A 12,145-nucleotide genomic window follows, 5' to 3' on the forward strand; every position below is an offset into this window, starting at 1 on the left:
GCGACCCTACCCAGCTCTAGCCCAACTCCTACTTACCTGCCAGGTGAGATACTATGATCATGAAGGTGCTTCTCCCAGGGCAAGGCTCACCCATTGCACTCTGGGTGTGCTGCTCTTGCGATTTCCCCAAATGTGGGAAACTTGACTGCATAATTTGTGTTTCCCCTGGTCGGCTCTCGTATAATTCAGATCTCTTTGTCTCAGGTCTCTCTCCAGCCTAGTTTGCTGTCTGTTTCCACTTCTCTTTTCTTGAGCCGCTCCCTTCTATGCCCTTGTGCACTATCCCAGGATAATTATTGTAGCTGGTCTGCGGGTAACAGCTCTCAGATCCACTTCTAGAAAAAATGCAACAATGTAATTTGAGTGACAAACTGCAGAGATGAACCCTTTCTGTGACTGCTGCACAGGGATCACACAAACTCTATTCATAGGGCTGACTTCACTTAGGGGAGATGTTCTCGCCCCGCAAAGAAGTGCGAGTATATACCGCACTTACGGTACCATTGGATTTACAGATATTTTCTTGCAATACACTATGGGGGTCATTCTGAGTTGATTGCTCGCTAGCAGTTTTTAGCAGCCTTAAAACGGTGGAGTTAACATATCTCACGTGGAAGGTGGTCATGTTATTAGCCTTGGCTTCGGCTAGGCGAGTGTCGGAATTAGCGGCTTTGTCACATAAAAGCCCATATTTGGTGTTCCATGTGGATAGAGCGGAATTGCGGACCCATCCTCAATTCCTACCAAAAGTGGTCTCATCTTTTCATATGAACCAACCTATTGTGGTGCCTTTGGCTACGCGTGACTTGGAGGATTCCGAGTTACTTGATGTGGTCAGGGCTTTGAAAATTTACGTGGCCAGGACGGCTAGAGTCAGGAAAACTGAAGCGCTGTTTGTCCTGTATGCAACCAACAAGATTGGTGCCCCTGCTTCAAAGCAGGCTATTGCTCGCTGGATTTGTAACACGATTCAGCAAGCGCATTCTATGGCTGGATTGCAGTTACCGAAATCGGTCTAGGCCCATTCCACGAGGAAAGTGGGCTCTTCTTGGGCGGCTGCCCGAGGGGTCTCGGCACTACAGCTGTGTCAAGCTGCTACTTGGTCAGGTTCAAACACCTTTTCAAAATACTATAAGTTTGATACCCTGGCTGAGGAGGAACTCATGTTTGCTCAATCGGTGCTGCAGAGTCATCCGCACTCTCCCGCCCGTTTTGGAGCTTTGGTATAATCCCCATGTTCCTTACGGAGTCCCCAGCATCCTCTAGGACGTTAGAGAAAATAAGATTTTAAACCTACCGGTAAATCTTTTTCTCGTAGTCCGTAGAGGATGCTGGGCGCCCGTCCCAACTGCGGACTACTTCTGCAATACTTGTATATAGTTATTGCTTCAATAAGGGTTATGTTATAGTTGCATCGGTCCTGCACTGATGCTGCAGTATGTTGTTTTTTCGTACTTATAACTGGGTAGTTTATCACAAGTTATACGGTGTGATTGGTGTGGCTGGTATGAATCTTGCCCTGGATTAACAAAATCCTTTCCTCATACTGTCAGTCTCCTCTGGGCACAGTTTCTCTAACTGTGGCATAGAGGCGCATAGAGGGAGGAGCCAGTGCACACCCAGAACTAAAGTCTTTCTTAAAGTGCCCATGTCTCCTGCGGAGCCCGTCTATCCCCATGGTCCTTACGGAGTCCCCAGCACCCTCTACGGACTACGAGAAAAAGATTTACCGTAGGTTTAAAATCTTATTTTCTACTTTATTCTTTTCTATCCTAGTTTATTACGACCAACTCTCATCCAAGGAGTTTGATATTCTACTACCTGCATGCAATTTAAATTGCTTAAATTGTTTATATGGTTGATTTGTCCTTCACAACCCATAATCTGCAACTTGGATGTACTTGTGTCATTGAAAATCTTATAATAAAAATGTTTATATATTGAAAAAAAAAGTTATAAGACATATGCATTCAATATTTGAAGAAACAAAATAAAATAAAGCTATGTATTGGGTTTCACTAACAAGCACATTGGAAGACTTGACTACTGTTAAAAGACATGTATTACATGGTATAGAGCCACAAACCACAATGTAGTAAAATAAAAACAAACTTACATGTGTATCAAACCTATGTGAGGCTTACATTGATAGTGCAAGATCAACACTCTATCAACTGTGCAAACTAGACTGCACATAAATGCCATAAAATTTATCTGAGATTTTAGTAAATAAGGCCCGTTGCTGTCCGGGTCACACAGCCGTCACGCCCCGCCCCCATACGGTCCGGTCATGTCTGCGTTGTCCTGACTGTGCCCCCAAAATGGCGGCACAACGCCGCTGGCCCGACTCCTCCTGTCCAGTGACCGCCTCTGCCTGTCAATCAGGCAGAGGCGCTCACAGGGCAGAGATGCTGATCGCATCCTGGCATGTGCCGGTGCACTGTGGCACCAGCACACACGCACTTCAGACCTGATCTCCTGTTGTGTGAATATGCACAGCAGGGATCAGGTCTTAATTAGGCCCTATATACAGCTGTCAGTGAAGCAGTGATGTGCTGATGTCAGTGAAGCAGTAATGTGCTGCTGTCAGCGAGGCAGTGATGTGCTGCTGTCAGCGAGGCAGGGATGTGCTGCTATAAGTGAGGCAGGGATGTGCTGCCGTCAATGAGGCAGGGATGTGCTGCCGTCAATGTTGCAGGGATGTGTTGCTGTCAACGTTGCAGGGATGTGCTGCTGTCAGTGAAGCAGGAATGTGCTGCTGCAGTGAGGCAGAGATATGCTGCCCACTATCTCCCTATCACCCCTGCCTGAGTCACACACTTTCCCTGTCACCCCTGCCTCAGTTACCCACTATCTCCCAGTCACCGCTGCCTCAGTCAACCACTATACCTGCGACCCCTGCCTCAGTCACCCACTATCCCTGTCACCCCTGCCTCAGTCACCCACTGTCACCCTATCACCCCTGCTTCAGTCACCCACTATCCCTGTCAACCCTGCCTCAGTCTCTTACTGTCCCTGTCACCCCTGCCACAGTCATCCACTATCTCCCTATCATCCCTGCCTTATTCATTTATTATCCCTGTCACCCACTTTCTTCCCATACTTACCCAACCCCTTCCTATCACCCCTCCCTCAGTAACCCACTATCTCCCTGTCACCCCTGCCTCAGTCAACCACTATCACTGTCACCCCTGCATCAGTCACCCACTATCTCCCAGTCACCCCGGCTTCAGTCACCCACTATCTCCCACTCATACATGCTTCAGTCACCCACTATCTCCCAGTCATCCCTGCCTCAGTCACCTACTGACACCAGTGCAGATATTTCTGCTGCAGCCTCTCCACTCTCCAGCGTGAACGTCCTGACGACTGAGGAAATCCGCTTCCCAGTTGAGGACTCCGGGAATGAACACTGCCGATATTGCTGGCAGATGACGTTCTACCCAACTGAGGATTTTTGATACTTCCAGCTTTGCCATGCAGTTTCGAGTGCCGACTTGATGATTTGTGTACACTACCGTGGTGGCGTTGTCCGATTGTACTTGAACAGGCCTGTTCTGTACTAGAGGCAGGGCCAGTATCAATGAATTGAACACTGCCCACAATTCCAGAATGTTTATCGGGAGGAGAGATTCCTCCCTGGTCCACCGATGGTGAAGGGTCGTCATCACGGCCATGACCTTGGTGAATTTCTGAGGTGCCGTGGCCAAACCAGAAGGCAGGACCTGAAATCCAAAAACTAACCAGGCACAACACTGCTTAGCTTCCAACATCAGATGAGATTGGACATATCCATTGTGATGCGGCTGTAGATGATTTTTGCTGTTTCTAACTTCTACATCAATGAATAAGTTTCAAAATAGAATGCATCAAGAGAACGGTGTTGGTAGTATAAAACTACCTACAGCACCTGGTATTCCCAGGTGGTCTCACATCCAAGAACAAACCAGGCCTAAGATCAGGTGATATTGGGCATATACAGTGTGGTGTGGCTGTAGATGAGCTTAGTGGTTTCTGTTAGAGTTCTTCTACTTCTAACTACTAGTACATAAATGAATAAGCGGCCGATTTATTAAACCCGGTGAAATTATAATTTGCATGGTGATAAAGTACCAGCCAATCAGCTCCTAATTGCCATGTCACAGGCTGGGTTTGAAAAATGACAGTTAGGAGCTGACTGGCTGGTACTTTATCACCTTGCACTTTATCAGTTCACCAGGCTTAATAGATCTGCCCCAATGTTTCAAAATGGAATGCATCAAGAGAACGGTGTTGGTATTGTAAAAATACACACAGCTCCTGGTATTTCCTGGTGGTCTCCCATCCAAGTACTAAAACCAGGACCAATACTGCTCAGCTTCCATGATCAGGAGAGATTGGGCAAATCCAGTGTGCTGTGGCTGTAGATGAGCTGGTGGTTTCTGTTAGAGCTTTTCTACTTCTAACTTCTGGTACATAAAAGAATACGTGTAAAAATTAAATGTACCAAGAAAAGGGTGTTGGTAGTTTAAAAACACCTAAAGAATCTGATAATACATGGATGGGAGACTGCTTGGTAGTAACAAAGTCCAATACTGCTTTGCTTCAAAGATCAAATGAGATTGGGCATATCCAGTGTGGTGTGGCTTTAGATAAGCTTTGTGGTTTCTGTTAGAGCTCTTCTACTTCTAACTACTGGTACATTGGCCCTCATTCCGAGTTGATCGCTCGGTAATTTTCATCGCATCGCAGTGAAATTCCGCTTAGTACGCATGCGCAATATTCGCACTGCGACTGCGCCAAGTAATTTAACAATGAAGATAGTATTTTTACTCACGGCTTTTTCTTCGCTCCGGCGATCGTAGTGTGATTGACAGGAAATGGGTGTTACTGGGCGGAAACACAGCGTTTTATGGGCGTGTGGATCAAAACGCTACCATTTCCGGAAAAAACGCAGGAGTGGCCGGAGAAACGGGGGAGTGTCTGGGCGAACGCTGGGTGTGTTTGTGACGTCAAACCAGGAACGACAAGCACTGAACTGATCGCAGATGCCGAGTAAGTCTGAAGCTACTCTGAAACTGCTAAGTAGTTTGTAATCGCAATATTGCGAATACATCGTTCGCAATTTTAAGAAGCTAAGATTCACTCCCAGTAGGCGGCGGCTTAGCGTGTGTAACTCTGCTAAAATCGCCTTGCGAGCGATCAACTCGGAATGAGGGCCATTAATGAATATGTATAAGGTTGTAGTTTATCCAATATGCCTTTACTACCTTACCTTACCTCCCCCCCCCTCCCCTCCCCTCCTTATTGCTTCCTTTGTTCTCTCCTCCTCGTGTGTGCGTTATTTGTTTTCTCATACGTCCTAGAGGATGCTGGGATCACATTAAGAACCATGGGGTATAGACGGGATCCGCAGGAGACATGGGCACTTTAAGACTTTCAAAGGGTGTGAACTGTCTCCTCCCTCTATGCCCCTCCTCCAGACTCCAGTTTTAGAATTGTGCCCAGTGAGACTGGATGCACTACAGGGGAGCTCTACTGAGTTTCTCTGAAAAGACTTATGTTAGTTTTTCTTATTTTCAGGGAGGCTGCTGGCAACAGTCTCCCTGCTTCGTGGGACTTAGGGGAGAGAAGTATGACCAACTTCTAGTGAGTTCAATGGCTCTACTTCTGGCTGACAGGACACCATTAGCTCCTGAGGGTGCTGATCGCTGGGTACGCCTAGATGCCCACTCCCGTAGCCTGCCGTCACCCCCTTACAGAGCCAGAAGTCAGAAGACAGGCGAGTAGCAGAAGAACAGATGGCATTCTGAGGTACCACGCAGCGAGCGGAATGCTGTGCGCCATGCTCCCACACAAACACAGGCACTGCAGGGTGCAGGGCGTGGGGGGGGGGGCACCCTGGGCAGCATAAATTCCTCACAAAAGGCTGGCAAAAGTGGACATTAGTACCTGAGCACTGTCCTTACCCCACCAGCGTAATTAATTATTTGTTTCTGAGCGGGACAGAAGCGTGCCATTACAGCGGCGGGGCTTCTTCCTCACCTCACCAGCACATCTATAGAGCGTTACAAGTCTATCACTATAGAGTTTATTATTTCCCAGACTGTGTACTTTTGACGCTGGGTTGTGAGCTGAAAAATCCCATTTGTCCCTCTGACAGATTTACTGTAGGTCTATCCCCCATAAGCCTATGTGTCTGTGGGTACTTGGTACATGTGTGTCAACATGTCGGTGGCTGAATGTTTTTCCCAAGAGGAAACTATATTAGGAATGCAGACATATGATGGTGGCCCTGTTGGCACCACCAATAACTGACTGGGTGAAAGTTTCAGTAATATCAGAGTGAGGTTGGATAAATCTGTGTCCCAGACACAGACGTAGAGAAAAGATGTGATGTTCATGGCTATGCTTCTTTTCCCTCAGGCCCAGCAAAAATGTTATTTTGCCCAGTTACTACACACTGATACTGACTCGGATACTGATTCCTATGTCGACCATAATATTTCCTGATTAGATCCAATATTGGCAAGGAGCATTCAGTACATGATTGTGGATATTAAGGACATATTAACATCACCGAGGACCCTGCTGTTCCTGACAAAGGGGTCTATATGTATGTATATATAGATATATAATGAAAGCTGATGTAACGTTCCTCCATCTCTGTTTGAGAAAGTCTGGGCCAGCTCGACAAGATGGTTTCAAATCCCCAAAAGGTTTCCGGTTGTTTATTCATTTCCTGCCGCGGACAGAATAAAGTGGGAGTCACCCCCTGTTCTGCACGGGGCCCTGTCACAAATCCAGCGGATCGTATGCAGGAAGCTACATTATTTCTAGTTATGTAACCACGGGTACATTACTTAGACCTGCCATTACATGCGCATGGGTGAGTAGTAGTATTCAAGAATTGGTCGAATACCTTGTCATCCGATATAGATATCCTGGAGACATGGGATGCTCCTTACGTTGGATCATATCAAGGACACTGCAGCATACTTACGACTGCAAGGGATATAGGACTCTTGAGTTCACGGGCCAATTTCATGGCAGTCTCGGATAGGAGGGCATTGTGGATTCACCAAGGGAATGCTGATGCTGACTCCAAGAAGAAAGGGAGTCTCTTCCCTATGAAGGTGAAGCCTTGTTTGGCGACGGCCTAGTTAATTTGATCTCGGCAGCTCCCGCAGGTAAGTCAACCTTCTTGCCCTATGTTCCCTCTCAACGGATGAAGACGCATCATTATCTAACGCAGTCATTTTGGCCCAATAGATATGCAAGAAGTTAAGATTCTCCTTTCTTTGCAGGTAGAGGAAGGAGAAGAGGGAAGAGGTCTGTAGCCTCTTCAAGATCGCAGGAGCAGAGATCGTCCTCTGCTTCTGCCAAATCCACTGCATGACGCTGGGGCTCTCTTGCAGGAGCCCGCACCAGTGGGGGCACGTCTAAAACACTTCAGTCAGTTCTGGATTAATTTGGACCTGGACTCGTGGGTTTTACAAATAGTGTCCCAAGGGTACAAACTGGGGTTTCAAGACGTTCCCCCTCACCGATTGTTCAAATCGGCCTTAGTCAGCAGGGAGAAGGCTTTTATTCAAGCCTCTTCGCGGTCCCGAAGCCGGACGGCTCAGTCAGACCAATCTTAAATCTGAAATCCCTCAATTTCTACCTAAAGAAATTCAATTTCAAGATGGAATCTCTCAGGGTAGGGATCTCCAGTCCGGAGGAAGGAGATTTCATGGTTTTGGTAAACATAAGGATGCCTACTTACATGTTCCCGTTTAGCCACTGCATCAAGCTACCTGAGGTTTGCAATTCAGGATTGTCATTACCAATTTCAGACGTTGCTGTTTGGTCTGTCCACGGCTCCGAGGATTTTCACCAGGGTGATGGCGGAAATGATGGTTCTCCTTCGCAAGCAAGGAGTCACATTTATCCCGTACTTGGATGATCTCTTGATAAAGGCGAGATCCAGGGACCAGTTGTTGCAAAACATTGCACTCTCCCTGACAGTTCTTCAACAACATGGTTGGCTCCTAAACTTGCCAAAATCGCAGTTGGTCCCAATGACGCGGTTGTTGTTTTTGGGAGTGATACTGGACACAGAAGAGGTTTTCTTCCAGTGGAAAGGCTATGGAGATCCAGAGTCTGGTCAAACAAATTCTGAAACCAGCAAGAGTGTTAATCCATCAATGCATTCGGTTGCTGGGGAAGATGGTTGCGGCCTACGAGGCCATTCAGTTTGGCAGGTTCCATGCTAGAGTGTTCCAGTGGAACCTGTTGGACAAGTGGTCCGGATCCCACCTACACATGCACCGGAGGATAATCCTGTCTTCCAAGACCAGAATATCACTCCATTGGCGGCTGCACAGTTCTCACCTCCTAGAGGGGCGATGGTTCGGGATCCAGGACTGGATCCTAGGGACCACGGATGCAACCCTCCGAGGCTGGGGAGCAGTCACAAAGGGGGAAAACATCCAAGGAAGAATGTCAAGTCGGGAAAGTTGTCTTCACATAAATGTTCTGGAGTTAAGGGCCATTTAACAACTGCAGACACAGTACGCACTGGGACGGGTGCCCAGCATCTTCTACGGACTAAGAGAAAAGGATTTACCGGTAGGTATTAAAATCCTATTTTCTCTAACGTCCTAGAGGATGCTGGGGACTCCGTAAGGACCATGGGGATAGACGGGCTCCGCAGGAGACATGGGCACTTTAAGAAAGACTTTAGTTCTGGGTGTGCAGTGGCTCCTCCCTCTATGCCCCTTCTCCATACCTCAGTTTGATACTGTGCCCAGTGGAAACTGGGTGCTTTTCAGGAGCTCTCCTGAGCTTTCTGACAGAAAGTATTTTGTTAGGTTTTTAATTTTCAGGGAGCACTGCTGGCAACAGACTCCCTGCATCAAGGGACTGAGGGGAGAGAAGCAGCCCTACTCTCTGAGTTGCAAGGTCCTGCTTCTTAGGCTACTGGACACCATTAGCTCCAGAGGGATTGGTACGCAGGATCTCACCCTCGCCGTCCGTCCCAGAGCCGCGCCGCCGTCCCCCTCGCAGAGCCGGAAGATAGAAGCCGGGTGAGTATGAGAAGAAAAGAAAGACTTCAGCGGCGGCAGAAGATTTCATGATCTTCACTGAAGTAACGCACAGCACTGCAGCTGTGCGCCATTGCTCCCATACACCTCATATACTCTGGTCACTGTAAGGGTGCAGGGCGCAGGGGGGGCGCCCTGGGCAGCAATATAAACCTCTTTTTGCCAAAAATATAACACATATACAGCTGGGCACTGTATATATGTATGAGCCCCCGCCAATTTTACAGTTTAAGCGGGACAGAAGCCCGCCGCCGAGGGGGCGGGGCTTCTCCCTCAGTACTCACCAGCGCCATTTTTTCTCCACAGTACCGCTGAGGAAGCTCCCCAGACTCTCCCCTGCTGAAACCACGGTAGACAAGAGGGTTGAAAAGAGGGGGGGGGCACATAATTCGGCGCAAATTACATACAGCAGCACCACTGAGCAAACATTAAGTTACTGTGTTATTCCTGGGTTATATAGCGCTGGGGTGTGTGCTCATGTGCTGGCATACTCTCTCTCTCTGTCTCTCCAAAGGGCCTTGTGGGGAAACTGTCTTCAGAAAAAGCATTCCCTGTGTGTGTGGTGTGTCGGTACACGTGTGTCGACATGTCTGAGGAAGAAGGCTATATTAGATAGGAGCGGGAGCAAATTAATGTGGTGTCTCCGCCGACAGCTGATTGGATGGATATGTGGAATGTTTTAAATGCTAGTGTAAACTAGTGATGAGCGGGTTCGGTTTCTCGGAATCCGAACCCGCCGAACTTCAGCTTTTTTTACACGGGGCCGAGCAGGCTCGGATCCTCCCGCCTTGCTCGGTTAACCCGAGCGCGCCCGAACGTCATCATCCCGCTGTCGGATTCTCGCGAGCCTCGGATTCTATCGCGAGACTCGGATTCTATATAAGGAGCCGCACGTCGCCGCCATTTTCTCACGTGCATTGAGATTGATAGGGAGAGGACGTGGCTGGCGTCCTCTCCGTTTATAGAGAAGAGAGTAGAGAGTTAGAGACACTATTTAGTATTTACTAATTTTGGGGAGCATATTAGGACTGGAGTACTACTACTTGCTGATAGTGTGACCAGTGACCATTGACCACCAGTTTAATTAATCCGTTCTCTGCCTGAAAAAAAACGATACACAGTGTGACACAGTCACATACCATATCTGTGCTCAGCCTCAGTGTGCTGCATCATCATATGTAATACAGGTTGAGTATCCCTTATCCAAAATGCTTGGGACCAGAGGTATTTTGGATATCGGATTTTTCCGTATTTTGGAATAATTAGATACCATAATGAGATATCATGGTGATGGGACCTAAATCTAAGCACAGAATGCATTTATGTATCATATACACCTTATACAAACAGCCTGAAGGTAATTTTAGCCAATATTTTTTATAACTTTGTGCATTAAACAAAGTGTGTGTACATACACACAATTCATTTATGTTTCATATACACCTTATATACACAGCCTGAAGGTCATTTAATACAATATTATTAATAACTTTGTGTATTAAACAAAGTTTGTGTACATTGAGCCATCAAAAAACAAAGATTTCACTATCTCAGTCTCACTCAAAAAAGTCCGTATTTCGGAATATTCCGTATTTCGGAATATATGGATATGGGATACTCAACCTGTACTGTATATCTGACTGTGCTGAGTGCTCACTGCTCACACAGCTTAATTGTGGGGGAGACTGGGGAGCAGTTAGAGCAGGAGTACATAAATAATATATTTTAAGTACAGTGCACACTTTTGCTGCCAGAGTGCCACACTGCCAGTGTGACTGACCAGTGACCACACTGACCACCAGTATATTGTGATTGCCTGCTTAGGACGGAGTACTACTTGCTGATAGTGTGACCAGTGACCAGTGACCACCACCAGTTTAATTAATCCGTTCTCTGCCTGAAAAAAAACGATACACAGTGTGACACAGTCACATACCATATCTGTGCTCAGCCCAGTGTGCTGCATCATATGTAATACTGTATATCATTATCTGACTGTGCTGAGTGCTCACTGCTCACACAGCTTAATTGTGGGGGAGACTGGCGAGAAGTTATAGCAGGAGTACATATTTTAAGTACAGTGCACACTTTTGCTGCCAGAGTGCCACTGCCAGTGTGACTGACCAGTGACCACTGACCACCAGTATATTGTGATTGTCTGCTGACCACCAGTATATTGTGATTGTCTGCCTGAAAAAGTTAAACACTCGTCGTGTGGTGTTTTTATAAACGCATTCTGCAGACAGTGTCCAGCAGGTCCGTCATTACATAATATATACCTGTCCGGCTGCAGTACTAGTGTGATATATATATATATATATATTAATTTTATCTCATTATCATCCAGTCTATATTAGCAGCAGACACAGTACGGTAGTCCACGGCTGTAGCTACCTCTGTGTCGGCAGTCGCTCGTCCATCCATAATTGTATACCACCTACCCGTGGTTTTTTTTTTCTATCTTCTTGATACTAGTAGCTTACTTTAGGAGTCTGCAGTGCTGACAGACAGTGTCCAGCAGGTCCGTCATTACATAATATATACCTGTCCGGCTGCAGTACTAGTGTGATATATATATATATATATTTTAATTTTATCTCATTATCATCCAGTCTATATTAGCAGCAGACACAGTACGGTAGTCCACGGCTGTAGCTACCTCTGTGTCGGCAGTCGCTCGTCCATCCATAATTGTATACCACCTACCCGTGGTTTTTTTTTTTCCTATCTTCTTGATACTAGTAGCTTACTTTAGGAGTCTGCAGTGCTGACAGACAGTGTCCAGCAGGTCCGTCATTACATAATATATACCTGTCCGGCTGCAGTACTAGTCTGATATATATATATATATTTTAATTTTATCTCATTATCATCCAGTCTATATTAGCAGCAGACACAGTACGGTAGTCCACGGCTGTAGCTACCTCTGTGTCGGCAGTCGCTCGTCATCCATAAGTATACTAGTATCCATCCATCTCCATTGTTTACCTGAGGTGCCTTTTAGTTGTGCCTATTAAAATATGGAGAACAAAAATGTTGAGGTTCCAAAAATAGGGAAAGATCAAGATCGACTTCCA

General features: G+C 46.7%; 1 non-coding gene across 1 annotated transcript; it reads left to right on the forward strand.

Annotated features, from left to right (window-relative positions):
- Nucleotides 1-28: 28 nt before the first annotated feature.
- LOC134899288 (U1 spliceosomal RNA) lies at nucleotides 29-191 on the forward strand. Its single transcript, XR_010172968.1, has one exon. It is a non-coding gene; the product is annotated as a U1 spliceosomal RNA (small nuclear RNA).
- Nucleotides 192-12,145: the final 11,954 nt, after the last annotated feature.

The sequence above is a fragment of the Pseudophryne corroboree genome, chromosome 3, assembly GCF_028390025.1.
Source record: "Pseudophryne corroboree isolate aPseCor3 chromosome 3, aPseCor3.hap2, whole genome shotgun sequence".
In the NCBI taxonomy this organism is placed as follows: Eukaryota; Metazoa; Chordata; class Amphibia; order Anura; family Myobatrachidae; genus Pseudophryne; species Pseudophryne corroboree.